The sequence below is a fragment of the Lagenorhynchus albirostris genome, chromosome 4, assembly GCF_949774975.1.
Source record: "Lagenorhynchus albirostris chromosome 4, mLagAlb1.1, whole genome shotgun sequence".
Lineage (NCBI taxonomy): Eukaryota > Metazoa > Chordata > Mammalia > Artiodactyla > Delphinidae > Lagenorhynchus > Lagenorhynchus albirostris.
The window spans coordinates 122,507,907-122,523,995 of NC_083098.1; the positions used below are offsets into that span (position 1 = coordinate 122,507,907).

A 16,089-nucleotide genomic window follows, 5' to 3' on the forward strand; every position below is an offset into this window, starting at 1 on the left:
TGCGAGCTATTATAAATTTTATTTGCATTATATAGCAAGATAGTACCTTGATATATTTTGAGTAAAAGCTGCTGACTTACATAACAGATCAGTGGTTTTCAACTTATGAGTCTTCAGTACCTGGGAAGGCTTGGATTTATAGTAACATTCCTGGAAATTAATATGTATATTTCAAGCAGTAAGATTCTGAAAGTATAACTACAGTCATTCATTAATTCGTAATCTTCCCATTATGTTCTGTGTCCCTGTCATTGTAGAATTTACAGTTTAGCAGAGGATAGAGACAACTGAACAATTACAATAAAGTAGTATAAAGGCCAGGATAGGGAAAGTATAGGGGTATAACAGAGATGGGCAACCAACCTCAACAAGGGCTCATAGGATATTTTCCAAGGAAGAGAAGCTTGAGACCCGAGTAGCCTAGCCAGGCAAAGTTTGCAGAGAACACAGGCACTCCACATACTTTATAAAATTAAAAATAAAGAATTTATAAGCAAAAGGTTTTGCACCACTAGTGACAATGGAAAAGCTAGCATTCAAGGAACATATTAAGATCTTCAGATTGTACAGTGAGAATGTTTAATCCTATTTCTCGGAAGGTTTAAGACAATGTCGTATAATTTTTTCAATCCTTCTAGAGAATTCAGTGGAGTGCTGAGTAGATAAAGCTCAATATATATTTGTTGGAAAGTACAGGTCTATAGTTTTGTACTGTTATGGCTCAGGGTCTGTCTGGTGAGATTGGTATCCATCATACACTGGGGTTATCAGCTGAGCGCCCTGACATTTTAGAACAGAGATTACAAAGTGGGGAAGGAAGTGAATTGTGTTCTATTAATCCATTTAATAATAATCCAGTTTATATATCATATATACATAATTTCAGAATTTTATATATATATATATATATATATATGAATAGCTCTGAACTCTTAACACACAACAGTAGTGGGGTGATGTTTCCAAGGCTGTTGCATCACATTTTTTTCCCTCTTGGTCCCTGGTTTTGATTGTACATGCATGTGTTATAGAGATCAAAGAATTATTGCTGCGAACATCTTGGTGGAGTTATTGTTTCAGTGTGAAATGACTCTAGACGTTCCTGACTTCTTTTTATCGTTGAAATAACAACTTGACTATACAAGATAATTTTTTGTATTCAGTTTTCATATATGACGTTATTTGTTGTACAATATCATTGGCCAGAAAACCTAGATGTCTCAGTTCAATTGCAGATCTGCCTTTAATGATCTCTTATTCTCTGAGCTAATAAGTCATACCTTGCGTTAGACCATTATTTCTTTATAAAATACATGTGATATTTATCACCAGCCTACCTCCAAGAATTCTACAAATGATTAGTGAGACAATAATTTCAAAGCTGTCTGGTGTTCTCTGGGGAAAATACATTGCATGAAATTAGCATTAAATAGAAGAGTGCATCGATATACAAATGAGAAATAATGATAATCCTTTACCTTTTATGTACTCTTAAACCTTATTAAGAAGTCAACAGACTATTTTTATAATGTTCTCTATCAAGAGGGAAAAAATGATGAAATAGAAATGTGTTTACATATGTGTGTATATATGTTTTGAGCAGAAACTAGCTTGGGGGAGAATAATTGGAAAACACAGAGATTCTTGACGCCTTAATTTCTGTAGAGACAGTACACACATGCAAAGTGGGACTAATCATAGGATACACAGAATAACCATAAATTGTTCGGTAATCAAATGAGGAAAAAGATCAGAAAGGGAAAGTTATTTTTCCAAAGTCACACAAATAGAGAGATGGCCAAGAGAGGATACTTTGCTCCCCTTCCACATTAAATCAGTAAATAATAAGCACGTGCCAAGCATCCTTTTCGGGAAATGTAGGAGTGAGGTACAGTTCCTCAGGAATATACTGTTTAGTATGGTTTCCAGCTCTTCATACATTTATATTGTATTAAGAGAAGCAATTTGAAGAAAGGCATGAATGAACTGGGGGTCCTTGTGATAAAAATACATCATTTTGAGACATCCAGAGTGATGTGTTTTATATATTTATATACATATTATATATATTATGTATATAATATATAATATTCCTATATAAATTGGAAGTTAACTCTTTTGGGAGAACAAAGTAGGGAAATGCAACAGGTTAAAGGTGAACAAAATCTGTTGTGAAGAATTTTTGCACTAAGAATAAATATTCATCAAATTAATACAAGCACAATACACCAAGATACCATGTCAGTTACACTTTCAAAAAACCTGACCATCTTTCACTATTCTATATTTGTCTGCTTTTACAATGTACTAAGTTAAAGATAGGAGTAGCTCTGCATCTAGAGGGCACACTCACCTATACTAATATATCCCTTTCTTTGTAGACTAAATGTCCCTTTTCACAGGTGTAGTTAAAATTAAGCCCAGTCATTTTGTTAGATAAACTAGTTACTGCTACTTCCGGGTAATTTCCATAAAGTACTGGTAAGACATAATTCGATACCTAAAGTTCTAAATGACTTAGTGGTCTAATTGCTTATCTTAGTGCTTAAGACATCTACAGGGGAGAGCAAAGCCTTTAAACCATTAGGGCTGTGTCAACTACTTTACTCACTTATTTTGTAATGTTTTAATGGTTGCGATCTCTATTACAAGCCAAATCCACGGTCAGATTTGCAATCCTGATCTATGTAATCTGTATTGCTTCTAAAACCCTAGGCACTTATTCTATATTACGAAGCTTCTCTCACAGGAATGTGTTTTTAAATATGAAAGTAGTAGGCAGAATGAAAAATATAGGTTCTATTATGATACAGTTAAGTAAGCTATTCTTCTATAAGCTCACTTTCTAAATACTCTGTGTCAATAGTAAGACTACGTTTACTACCAGATAATAATCACAAAATCATAATTTAAAAAACTACCATTTCCAAGCAAGTGTTCTTCAACCTATTATTTATTTAAATTGACTGAAACTCAAGTATCCAATAGCATTTATCAACTGCCTATTATGTTCTAAGCAGTAGGACAAATGTATTTAATAATTGCGAATCTCGCTTCAAAGATATATTTTCCAAAAAAATTATATTGACTCATAGGTTTGAGGCTAATATTATTAAAAATTGATTTGATTTGAAAGTGGCTATACATATACAAACTGATTTTAAAAATACTTTCAAATGTAACTACCTAAAAACACAGTTGTCCTTCAGCTATGCTTTGGGATGCCCTTCAACTCTGTTTCTATTTCTCAAAGTAGATTTGAAAGTTCCCATTTGGAACTGTTTTTAGAGCAGGTTAACAAGCCACAGTAAACATGTAAGTGTCAAACAGTAATCAGTATCGAGGCTGCAAAGAACAAAAGAGCTTTATGTGGGGTCTTAAGTATTGCAACGTGAGAAACACAGATTTGGCTAAAATTGAAAGAGTGTTCAGGAGAAGAGAAAAAGTCAGGGTCTTATACAGACAAAAGCCACACGATTAAGGTTGTCTGGCAAGAATTGTGATCGACTCTGACCACGAGTCAGGAAATATTTCTCCTTAAGGCATCATGAGGAATTTTAGGATAAGGATCTGAAAGTATCTCGAGTTTCTGGCAGATGTTCTGGATGCCTTCATTAGGAAAATAAGTGGTCAAAAGTCAGATTCTGAGATGTGCGTAAGTCACCCTTTTTCAGTGGCCTCCCGACTCCATTTTAAGAGAACTCTCCTAGCAATACCAACTTCATTTTGATTTTCCCTTTACATAAGATGTTTCTTAGTAGTCATGTTATTTTTTATTTTTTACCAAAATATGACTTTACCATCTTGACTTGACCCAGTTCACCAGGTTTGCTTGGCTCAGAATAGCATTTACTTCCAACAAGCAAATTCATTCACAAAAGACAAAGATTTCTCATCATTGAAAATGCTCCTGAGAATTGTGCCACAGGCCCTGATGGCAACTTTTCGAGATTAGTTCTAGCTTTCCTTGACTAATGGCTACTGTAGACAGTTTCCCAAGGTAAGGGCTTGGTAGGAAATGATTTATTTGGATGTCTAAGTTCTGGTATTTTTGTTTAAACAACCTGTTTCATTAATTTATGTTACTTGATTAGGCATTGTGAGTTAATGATTTTCTCTGCTATTTATGGTTATTTACAGATCTTATAAATTAACACAGCTCTTATTGCCACTTCACTCAAGCTTTGAAGGGATCATTTGAAACTCAATAATGAAGCATTAAAGGATTTTCAGGTATTTTTATTAATTAATGAAAACCAAGGCTAACAAATATCTCCTATCTATGTCTTAATGATCTTGTGTGATATTAGAGACACTAATGGTTTCTTTTGCAAGAGTTAGTTAATGGTCTTATGCCTTTATTAACAGAATCCCTCTCTTCTATGAAACGACCAGAAAGTGGGTGTGAAGAAAGGTGGAATACTTTAAGGAAATACTTAAGGGGAGGGGACTAAAAGAGAAAAGAGGACGCAAGAAAGAATTTCTTATTGTTTTAAGAATGCATGCTTCTCATTAACTTTATGTACACTGCATGAATGCTAGCATGGTGCAGGATAAAATATTTCCGGAACAAACTTTAATACTATTAATGGGAGCTGATTCTGCAATCCATTCCATTTTTCATTACCATTTTAATGGTTTTAAAAATAAGCATTTGTTTCATTTGAATAATTCTGAAGGCTCTGGGGCAAAGGACCTGTCCCTACTTGTTACCCTGGGGAGAGTAGGCCTGGTGCATAGTGACAAGGGAATGTGGGAGCCTGATAACAGAAGTGGGCATAATTTGTCCTTAATCAGCTGCTCAGGAACGAAAACTGACCAGACTCTATCCAGGACCTCCAAACTGGGTCAAGGCTATGCTTTAAAAATTTTAAATATAATTTTAATTATATTACAGTAGTAGATGCTTAATACATATTTATTGAATGAGTTGTTTAAAGTTGAATATTATTTACGGTGCATTTTTGAAATTGAACATTTTTTCATGTTTTATATGTTCTAGGACATAAATACAGCTTTATACATATGATTAGGTTGAACATCGGCACAACTCTGTGCAATACACTTACAGGTTATTGGATATTCTCCTATGTCCGCTCTTTCTGATGGACTTTAAAATAATTTTCTTGAGTGCCAACAGTCCTAAAAAAAATAAGCATTTGTTGTAATTATCTACAATTATTATATGGCTATTTTTCAGTTATAACTACAGAATCCAAATCAGGGTTAATTCTAAGATATTTCAAAGAAATCTGTAATCATAATTTACACCAATCATAATTTTAACACTTCTATTATCTCTAAAAATTATTAGAACTACACAAATGCTTACAATCAAATTGCCTCAGTTTTCTCACCTATAATGTAAAAGAGTAAAACAATTGATTAATTCTGAAATCTGGCTGATCAAAATAAAATTGGGAGCTTTTATTTTTAAGGATTTTTAAAATTTTTGAATAATTTTAGACTTACAAAAAACTTGCTAAAATAGTACATCAAGGTTTCGTACACTGCACATCCATTTTTCCATAGTATTAACATCTCATATTAATATGGTACATTTGTTACAAATAATGAACCAATACTAATACATGATTGTTAACTAAAGTCCATGCTTTATTCAGATTTTCTTATTTTTTATCTAATGTCCTTTTTCTGTTTCAGGACCCCATCCAGCATACATTACATTTAGTCATTATGTCTCCGTAGGCTCCTGTCTGCTGTAGTAGTTTCTTAGACTTTATTTTTCCAAGACCTTTACGCTTTTGAGAAATACCAAGTATTTTGTAGAAGGTCCCTCTATTGGAGGTTACCTGATGCTTTTTTCATGATTAGACTAGGGTTATAAGCTTTGAAGAAGAATACTGAAGATTTTTAAAAATATACATTTCTGTATTTCTAGTTTTGTGGATCTAGGATGGGGCCTGAGAATTTAAAATTTTTCAAAGTCTCCTCAGGGTTCAATCATTACTTCTGGTGGGCGCTATTTGCTCTGTCTAGTAACAACCAGACAGTTAAGGATTAAGATCTGAGAATCTAATCTTTCTTCAGTGCTGAAAAATTCTCAGCTATCAAAACTTCTTTTGATATTTCATCCTTTTCTTCTGAAACTCCAGTTACATGTATAATTGAGTTAATGCATTCTCTAGGTCTCTTAATGTTGGTGCGCACGTATATGTGTATGTTTTTCTCTCCTCCATCCTGAGTGAATTTCTCAGAACAATCTTCAGATCTACTAATTTCTCTTCACAGATGTATAGAATTTATTCCTTACAATGAATTTTTAAGATTTCTATTTCCTTTTGCATGTCCAAACTTTTCTTGAGATGTTTTTGCCTTATAAATTCAGAATGAATTTTTAATTTTGGTTTTTCATAGATGCTATTTCTTTACTAAGTGTATTTTAAAGTCGTTGTCAAATGATTCCATAAATTAATATAATTTACAAAGAATTCATGCTTGGAGCAAAGCAGTTTTTGTTTGCCTTTTTTTAACCTTAGAGTTCTTCGTTTGTCTTTGGATTTTAGTATATATTTTATCCTGACTGGAGAGGGACAACTTTTTTCTCCTGGTCTGGCCTTTCTCATCTAATAGTTTTCAGGTGCCTGTGATTGCCTTCACCTGGCACTCCTGAGCCACCAATTCAGAACCAAGTTTTATAACTGCTCTGGGGAGATATTGAAGACACCAAAGGTCCATGCCACTGGAGTCGGCTAGCAACTTGATTTGATTCCTAGTTTTCGGTCCTCACATCCCCTGTAACCACTGTTTTCTATGTGGCTAGGTTTCTAGCCTTTTTATTCAGACTCCATTCACATTTGTGGGAGTTCTGGTCCAGCCCTTAGTTCCTCTTCCTGTATGGAGTACTGAATTAGTTATCTATTGCTATATCACACATTACCACAAACCCAGCAGACTGAAACAAGACACATTTATCATCTCACAGTCATGGGTCAGGAATATGAGCATCGGTTACCTGGGTCTTATAACCAGGGATTCTCAAGGCTACATGCCAGGTGTTGGCCAGGTTGCCTTTTGACTGGGGGAAGAATATACTTTAAAGCTCATTCAGTTGTTTGCAGAATTCATTCCCCTGCAGCTGTATGACTCAGGACCCCAATTTCTTGCTGGCTGTTGCTTGGAAGCCACTCTTAGGGCCTAGAAGCTGCTCTCAGTTCTTTGCCACAAGCACTTACCCCCATATGGCCGCTTATTTCCTCAAGCCTGCAAGGAGAGTCTCTCTTCTCAAGAAGGACCCTCTTCTTTTAAGGGCTTTCACCTGATACCCTTAAAGTCCTACCCACACAGAATAATCTACCTTTTGATTAATTCTACATTACCTGATTTGGGGCCTTAACTACATAAAGGCCATATTCTAGTGGCCAGAAGCAAGTCAAGGTCCCCCACACACACAAAGGGAGGGAATTACAGAGAGCATGATGTCAGGAGGTGAGAATCATGGGGTTACCCTGGGGTCTGTCTGCTACAAGCACCTTTAGTCCCCAAACCACCATCGATGCATCAGTATCTAGTCCCAGAAGACACAACTCTTGGCCCCAGCTTGGCCTCCTGCTTTGCATTTCTGTTCTATTACTAGTTCAGGAAGATGTTTACCTTGTTTCTCACTTCCTCTATGTCTATCTAATTGGTGTGTTTTAGCCTTTTGTATTTTATCAGGCATAAATTTGTGTTTGAAACAGAAAGGTTTTGTAAAAGCATGAACATATGAAGCCATCTTACTCCATCAAAAAATTTCTACCTTATCAGGGTTAGGACAAGTTTCTGAAACGCTGGGTATGTTTTAATGGTAAAGAAGTATTTATCCAAATGGTTTGGGGAAGATGGATTGGTAGAGAGGATTATTTTTGGTGTGAAAGGATAGGGAATTGGTCAATATAACTGAGGCACTTAAAAATTAGCCATCACATTTTAAAAAACAATTGTAAAAGTAGTCTACATCTGCTTTACAGCAAGAACCTCAACTTCTAATTATACCCTGGAAAGACCCACTCAATCTTGATGTCCTCACACTACAGAAATAGTGCTGTCACTGACTAGGTTTTTTCCTACCTGGCTTGCCCTTTGTATGGGATATTCCATCAGACAGTTCTTTATGACACAAAAGTAAGGGAGCCAGTGAATGAAAAACAAGGCAAGAAAAGAGATACTCAAAACAGGATTCCAACCATAAAATCAAATACACACAGGTAACATAATGATGTGAACACTAGGGTCAAAGTCCTTAGTGTTTATTGTTTTTCACTGATACAGAAACCTACTTTCTTTGCACACCTTGGGAGGGTCAGGCTTAGGCCTGACACTTATGAACAGAAATATACTTAATAGTTTCATCTGGGAGTTAAAGCCTGACCTGAGAAAGTGACTATTTAAGCACCATGATTTTAAGATAACCATATGAAATGAGTCACAAAATATTGCTAATACCAATCTGCCAGGGCAAGTCCTTTATTTCTTTTCTGAAAATAATACAATTAGTTCTTTATGTTAAAAGGCAGAGTGTATAATTCTAAAAAAAAATGTGGATTCTGGGCGTCTTCTTTAACTTTCCCAATAAATGCAAGTTGACTAGGCAGATAAATTAACATTTACTTAGGGAAGCACACAGACCATGATACCAGGGGGATGTAATCTAGGTCATAAAGTTTTGATATTTTAGAATTATGTTCAGTGGATCTTAGAGCCACTGTACAAGGGCGATTGATTAAAAAAAATGGATGAAGATTAGTATCTATGAAAGTATAAAGCAGATATGGTAAACATGACCTCATTCACCTAGTGCTGGAATATTAGAATTAGTTGGTATTGCCTTGAGTTTGCAGGGTATTAAGGGCAAATAAATTATGATGCTATAATTGTAATATATTATGAAGCTCTTTATTCCCAGGAAGCACCACAGGCTGAACATAGAAAGGCTGTACTATGTAACACCCACGAAATGGGTGGGAAAGGAAGCTGTTGCGGACCCAGGCTTAGCTATGTATGATGTCATGTAGTACCACTTGTTCTCTTTTAAAATCTTGGCTGGTATCACTGACAGAGACTCAACATAGGGCTACACAAGAATCCAGGATAGCAAACTTTCCAGTTCTGAAAGGCCAAAGGCCTTAAGACAGATATTCTATCTCCATAGTTTCCCACAACTAACTCTGAACAGGGTTCATCATGAAGTTTTAGAAATTATTTTAAAAGATTTAACTTACTGGGTACTAGATTAGAGAGTAAGGTTTTATTGATGACATTTTCTAATCATGAAAAGAAATATTGCTTTAGAAGGACATATAGAATAACCTAGTGATGTCTAAGCTAGTGATGTCTATAATCATGTAACCAAAATTATTAAAAGTACAAGTGTTTTTTTTTTTTTGGCTTGCCCTTTATATCAGGTATTCCTTTAGACAATTCAAAAAATGTATCTTTTGATGAGAATCGAGTAGTTATCCATCACTTCCACAATTCTAGAAATCCCTCTTTGTTTCTCCAATCCTTCTGTTACAATTTGATCCATAGATCAACATTTTCTAAAGAAACCTATAATGCATAATAAAACAGAATTAAGATGAAAAATGAAAAAAACTGCATATATTAAAACTTATAAAAATGAAAATATTTGCACGTATTAAAAAAATGGGATATGGCACTAAGTAGAGTGTATAGTTGAAACCGAAAGCAAGAAGCTGATGTCTGCAAGAAAATAAGAGATGATGGAAAAGGAAAAAGAGCCAAAAGGAGAAGGTGAAGAGGAAGTGAAGGTGAAGGTGAAGATAATCTACCTGTTTTTATCTTATGGACTTTGTGTATGATTTTCATTCTGTTTGCCCTCAGGTTTGGTGTTCTTACAGTAAGTCAGAGTCTATAGGAAATAGGAATTAAACAAAATAATTGCAACAATTTTAAACTGGATACACAGAAAATTAAGCCCCTCTCATCACTGTGACTTGCCTATTTAGCAGCTGTTCTGGGGGGTAAAGAGGAGACACAGCAAGGCAGACTGGGTTTATGTGCTTTTTGAATTCCAAGGGTTCCCCAAATAGGTTGGATTTATGTACTTCAACATTTTCTCTGACCAAGACTTGAACTCCACTAGTCTGGGTGGACTAGTGGATCTAGTCTGAATAGACTAGTCGCTCAGGGTGTGATCTTTGACTCAGAATTCAATTCAGTTCCCAGTTTTGCCACTTTCCAGTTTGACTCCCCAAACTTCTGCTACTCTGTCTTCAACAGGAAAAAATAATAGTACCTACCTCCAGGATGTTTAGGAAGATTAAATGAGATCACTCATTTACTTAGCATTGTGCCTGGAATTACACTTTGAAAACTCAAGTAGGAGCCGTAATAATCATTATTATTATTATGGAGAGCAGCATCAAATTAGGCCTAAAGACTTTTTGTGAGCATTTAGACTCTCTATGCTCCTCAGAGGTCCAAAGTAGATAATCACATTTCTTGGGAACTAAGCAGAGCTCAAAGGCCTAGTTTGTGAAGCCAGTGATGTTTCCAGTCATAAGGTACCCCAGTGCAATATATTCAGATATTTGGGACTATTAGCAAAAGGGTATTGGAATGTACAGCCACCCATATTTCTCCCCATGATTAAACTTAAATTCATTCTGCTGTATTCTATACTATATGGTCTATATTACAAGGCAAATGATATAAAACTGTACCATTTATAACTGATTAAAGTCCCAGAGTCCATGGTTAATAATCACCAGGCTGAGCTAGTATTTCTCATAAGTCATTGTTTATCTCCCGATAAAATCATATGGGCCCAAACTGACTAAAGAACCAAAAGCATTTTTTTAATTAAAAATTTTTAAATTAATTTTTTTAAATTAAAAATTTAAAAATTATCAGTATACTGATACACTTGGTCTACCGAAATAATGAGGGAATTTTAATATCACATTTCACATTGGCTAGGAACTTCCTTACTACAGATATGCTGTTCAATTCAACATTCTATAAACTAAAGCTGATAGGCAGAATTTTGTGTGAATCTGGATGGGAGCTTGGAAGATGGATTAAATATGAAAAATACGCACTCTACCTTCAAGAGAAGGAGCAAATGCTTTCATTATTTACTTTATCCAGCCATTCAGTCAATAATATGAAGTGCTAAGTGCTGGTAGACTTTTTAAAAAAGAGAAAGACACTCACCAATTTTCTTTATACTTTCAAGCTCCCAAAATGCAATTCAACTATTTATACAATGACTGACTTAACTTGTTTTAAATTATGGGGTGTCCTTTGTGTGCAGAGCTGTGAGAAATTCGATAATCATTATATAAAGAAAGTGGGAGGCAACAGAGAAACCAAAGAAACAACAGACATGGACATATCCACACATAATAGAGCAATGCATTTTCTTCCCAAAAGTCTGCCAAAATCTTATACAATGGTCAGTTTACATGGCTTTATAAGCAAAGAAATGTGACACAGATTAAAAAAAATTTTTTCACACAATAAAATTTAACGTTTTCACTTAATTTCTAGTAATCTTTTTGGACCATGAATTTACAAATGCATTATGCAACAAACAGCTTGCAATTGCTTGAACAAGTGCTTGAAGCTTGACACTTGAGAGAACAGAGCTTTCAAAGTAAATGCTTAAATTCTCTTATGTCAGATTGTTACCTATGTTCACATTTTAGGTTTTTCTAATGAAATTAAATAAAAAATAGAGGACAGTAATCTCCTTGGATTAGGAACAAAGGCTGAAAAAATATCCCCTGTGCTTTTCACAATATTTCAAATTTCTGATCTGCAAAGAAAGTAAGCACATTCTTTTCTGAAATCCACATCTGGAAGTCTATCGGTGAACATTCTTTAGTATATGGACTTCGGACCCTGCACTTATTAAACACAGAGTCATAAGTAAAATGAGAATAACAGTGTATGTTAGATTTTTCCCCCATTTAACATTAAGTAATACTATACACAATAAAACATAATTTCCGTTTCCTTTTCTAAGAGTACAAAGTCCCAATCTACTTTTGAAATTCGGTTTGGAGCAAGAAAAGGATGGCCTGACGGCATTTTTCCCAATTCCAGTGATTAAACGTATAACGTTCACGTGCAGTGGCAGCATCTTAGCTTCTGGAGCTTACACCCGACATGATTTTTGCTTTTCTGAAAGTTACGTCGTATATATATTTATCGAATACATTACCAATCATGCTCAAAGGAAAAGCCAACAACACTATTCGATTTTCCTGGTTCCCAGGAAGCTCGCACCCTAGGGTCGGACTCTTCAAGGCGCTTGGGCTCTCGGGTCTGAGGCGCCACGGGAAGGGCCGCTCCAGCAGGCCTGGGTACGCAAAGGTGCTTCCTGGCTGGGACGCCAACTTGGCGAGGATCTGCTGTTGGCAAACACAGATTAGTCAGGATAAAGTCGCCACAGACTCAACCAAGCAAAGCATAAATGGCCCTTTCAGCACAAGCCTGCGAGGAGGGATGTTACCGAGCGCAGCAACCCAATTTCTTTTCTCCGGGATCCCCAAACTCGTGTTTTCGAACGCTTTCCGATTCACGAGGCAGGTGGCTTGATCACCTAAGTGCCCCTCACCCCCTTTCCTTCGCGTATTTCCTCCACCTCCTAGCCCAAGTTTGACTTTTTAATGGATTCGGGAGGACTGAGGCAGACTAGGAGGCTGGGAAGGGAGAGAAAGCGCACTACCACCACACCACGCGGATTCGCGCGGTGCTGGTGCGATGAAAAAAGGCGGGCACGGGGACCAGACGGGAGGTTTAAGAGAGGGCACAGGGCACGCCTCGCTGGGGGAATAGGGGGCGGGGCCACGTGCCAGTTCCAGGGTTCCGAGCTCGAGCACCGGAGGGCTCGCGAGCGTCCCAGCCTGTCCGCCGACCGCCGCTCCGCCCGCGAGCATCCCAGTCCCAGGACTCTTAAGCCCTCGCTTAGCCCGCGAGCGCGTGGCACGAAGGCGCGTCCGCATCCATGCCCCAGCCGAAGGAGCAGGAGGTGCTCGCAGCCCCAGGCGTCTGATGCGAGGCTGAGCACGTGGCTGCCCGCGTCATGCCCCGCTGAGCCAGGCGCGACAGGAGAGGGGCGCGCTCCAGCTCTGCTAGCCGCGCGCGAGGCGAGGCGAGGCGAGCCGGGGCGGGGCGGGGCGGGGCGGGGCGTGGCCGGGGGGGCGCGGCCGCCCGCGGAGAGCCGCGGAAGAGCAGGCGCGCCGCGGCCGTGAGGGAGGACACGGTTCAAGCTTTGCAGTCAACTGTGAGTCCCGAGAGCCAGTCCTAAGCTAACACACTAACTCTGCAGCCTTCCTCACGACCCCAAGCCACCGAAGGCGGCGACACCTGATCCAGCACACAAACGGGTCCCTTCTGTCCCCGGATACAATTTCGCGGCGGAGACGCACTCAAACTCACGCGCAGCAGCCAAGAGCGGAGGTAAGCGGACGGACCACGCCGCTCCAGCGGGCGGAAGGGGGGCGGGGCGGCAAGAGGAGAGGGGCGTTGTTTGCTCCCTGAGGTGAGTGCCGGGCGGATGGCTGCGACCCAGGGGTGGGGGGTAGGGATCCGAAAGTGCAGATGGGGTTGGACTGAGGGGGTAAGGGGTTGGGGGTGGGTAGGATGTGGGGCGGAGGTGTGTAAAGGAGATCTTTGCTTGCTGCCTCGCTCGCGCCCGTGCTCCTTTCCCGGCCGTATGGCGCCCGTTTGAGGGTCCTCTCGCGTTTCGTGCGTGCAGGCTGAGAGAGGGGATCACCCGGCGTGGATCTGGCCAAGGACCTTGCACTTGACCCCGGAGCTATGGGCACCGCGGAGCCCCCGCCGCCAGCCAGGGATGGGGGCCCGGGAGGTGCTTGGGAAACTCTGCAACTCTCCTCTACTTCGTCCTCTCCCTGAGGGGGAACTAGACCTGGGTGCATTGGGGGTAGCGCGTGTCTTGGGGCTACACACACAGACGCACAGAAACAGGGACCTTTCAGTGCCCGCAAGCCTGTGCGACCCCCGGAAATGGACAGTGGTCGCAGGGTCTCCGCGCGGATGCGGGAGCCATATGGCGTGCCCTTGCTTTAGAGAAGCGTGTGCGGGTTAGGAGGCGAGAGAAGGACGCGCTGCAGGAAGTAGGGCGCCTTCCGCGGGCTAGAGGAGCGGCGAGGGGGCCTGGGATGCGTGGTTTGGAGTTGTACGAGGCAAACCGCATCGGAGTGCGACAGGGCAAAAGGACAGTCACGCGTGGCGAGGGGGTTACTCAATCTGTATGTGTACATTCGCTGGTTTAATGGAGGGTTTATGAAGTTGAGTACGGGGAACGTGCCGCTCTGCAACACTTCCGTAGGGAAAGTACCACCTCTGTACCTGTACCTCTGGTTCCCATCGCCGAAAAGCAACCCCAAGGGGTGGGGTGGGGGATGGTGAGGAGGGGAGAAAGTGAAAGAACTTCTGAAAGTACTGGAACTCGGAATACTAGATTGTGTTAACTAGTCATTCTCACGGGGGAGAGGGCGTATCGTAAGGGGAAGGAGTGGGTAGCATTCGAGTCACCTGCATTATGAACCAGTGTTAGCAATAGAGGCAGCCTTTTATTTCAAGTGGGTTCCACCCATAAACGGTAGGAAAAACACTACTCTAAAAACCTTCGATTTCCCTTGGGCTGTCATCTCGTACAATGAGTTTTTTAAGATTAATGACATGAAGGTGTGGTTGTTTGGCTAGATGCCAAGTGTGCTGTTGTTTCTATTTATGATAATTTCATGTTCAAAGAAAAAATAAGTCTGCACTCAGAATTGGTGTAATTGGTGTGCTTTATTTCCACTTACTCCCAGAAAAAAATGCCACTTGAAGGAAGGCTAGGAAGTGCTTTTTAATTGGTATGTTAATAGTGTTAGGAGTAATCACATTTTATTCCCTGGAGAGTTTTAAATTAATGGAAGAGTCATGCACATCAATATTGTATAGTGAGGGAATCCGAACTTTGCATTAATTGAATTAGATCATAAACCAGACTATTTTTTCTGTCTCAGAGAGAAACAGTGGACTAGTTTTCTCTTATGGAAACTATCTCCAGGCAGTTTGAGATAATGGCTTTTGGACTGTTTCTGTTCGGCAACTATTCTAGATAATTCTAGAGGGAAACACTCAAGTGCTATTTGATTTGCCTGTCACCCACAAGGTAAGGTTGACATCTTGTGTGATTTAGAGCTATAGCAGTGTTTAAAAACTACAATGAAGCATACTTCCGTGACATTTAGTAATAGCTTGATAGTATATTAGTAGCTCGGGCATAACTGAGTAAAAACTGTACTTGTGACTTTCTCGTGATAATACTACTGTAGAGATTCAAACTCTTTTTAAGTCTAAAGCTTTATGCTTGTTGTACTAATGCCTGGTGTGCATATTAGAATAAGTAAACCAATGGAGTAAAAAATATTTGTAAAAAAATTTATTTTTTGTAAAATCTTTTTGTGTGTAAAGAGTTTGAAAGTTCACATTTGATTTGAATTACTTAAAACATTTCATGGTACCTTATGAATAACTATCAGCTTAATTACCATGTAAATATTGATGGCAAAGGAAGAAAATAACCACACTCTCAATTGTCAGACTCCTTTTCGAAGTTATTTATGTGCTTGTTTATAAGATAATATTGACTTGATGCTGTTTCATTCACATTAGATTTCCAAAGTACACCAGGAGAGTAAGAACTTTTGATTGTTTTTGCAATATGTCATAATATCTCATTTATTTGACACTATCTGGGTTATTACTTATTTACATAAGCACATTTTCAAAATAGCTGACCCCTCACACCGTTAATTACTGACACTTTAAAAAGTTAGCTATTAAAACAAGTAATTTCTAAATATTACACTCTTACTTGCTCCCCAGGATGTAAGTTATTTTTTTTTGTTGGACTGTCTTTATGAACATGAATTCATAAAGAATTGAATAGTGCTATTCCTTGAGGTGTATAGAGCTGTTTTTGTTTATAGTAAATGGCCTCAGCCTGCCTGGTTGAAATACTAGATTGGGGACAGAAGTACTATTCTTTTTTTTTTATGGTTTTTCTGGGTCCTCTTTCTGTTATCAGCTATCACTTTCTGC

At 38.8% G+C, this 16,089-nt stretch overlaps 1 protein-coding gene across 6 annotated transcripts in view; it reads left to right on the plus strand.

The window, feature by feature from the left end:
* The first annotated feature begins 13,233 nt into the window (after window positions 1-13,233).
* The window catches only part of UGT8 (UDP glycosyltransferase 8), a 141,393-nt gene continuing 138,537 nt past the window's right edge, over window positions 13,234-16,089 (plus strand). For all 6 annotated transcript variants that reach the window (XM_060148641.1, XM_060148640.1, XM_060148637.1 and 3 more), the window contains exon 1: window positions 13,234-13,431. The gene's annotated coding sequence lies outside the window, so the exon portion shown is untranslated. The remainder of the gene's footprint in view (window positions 13,432-16,089) is intronic.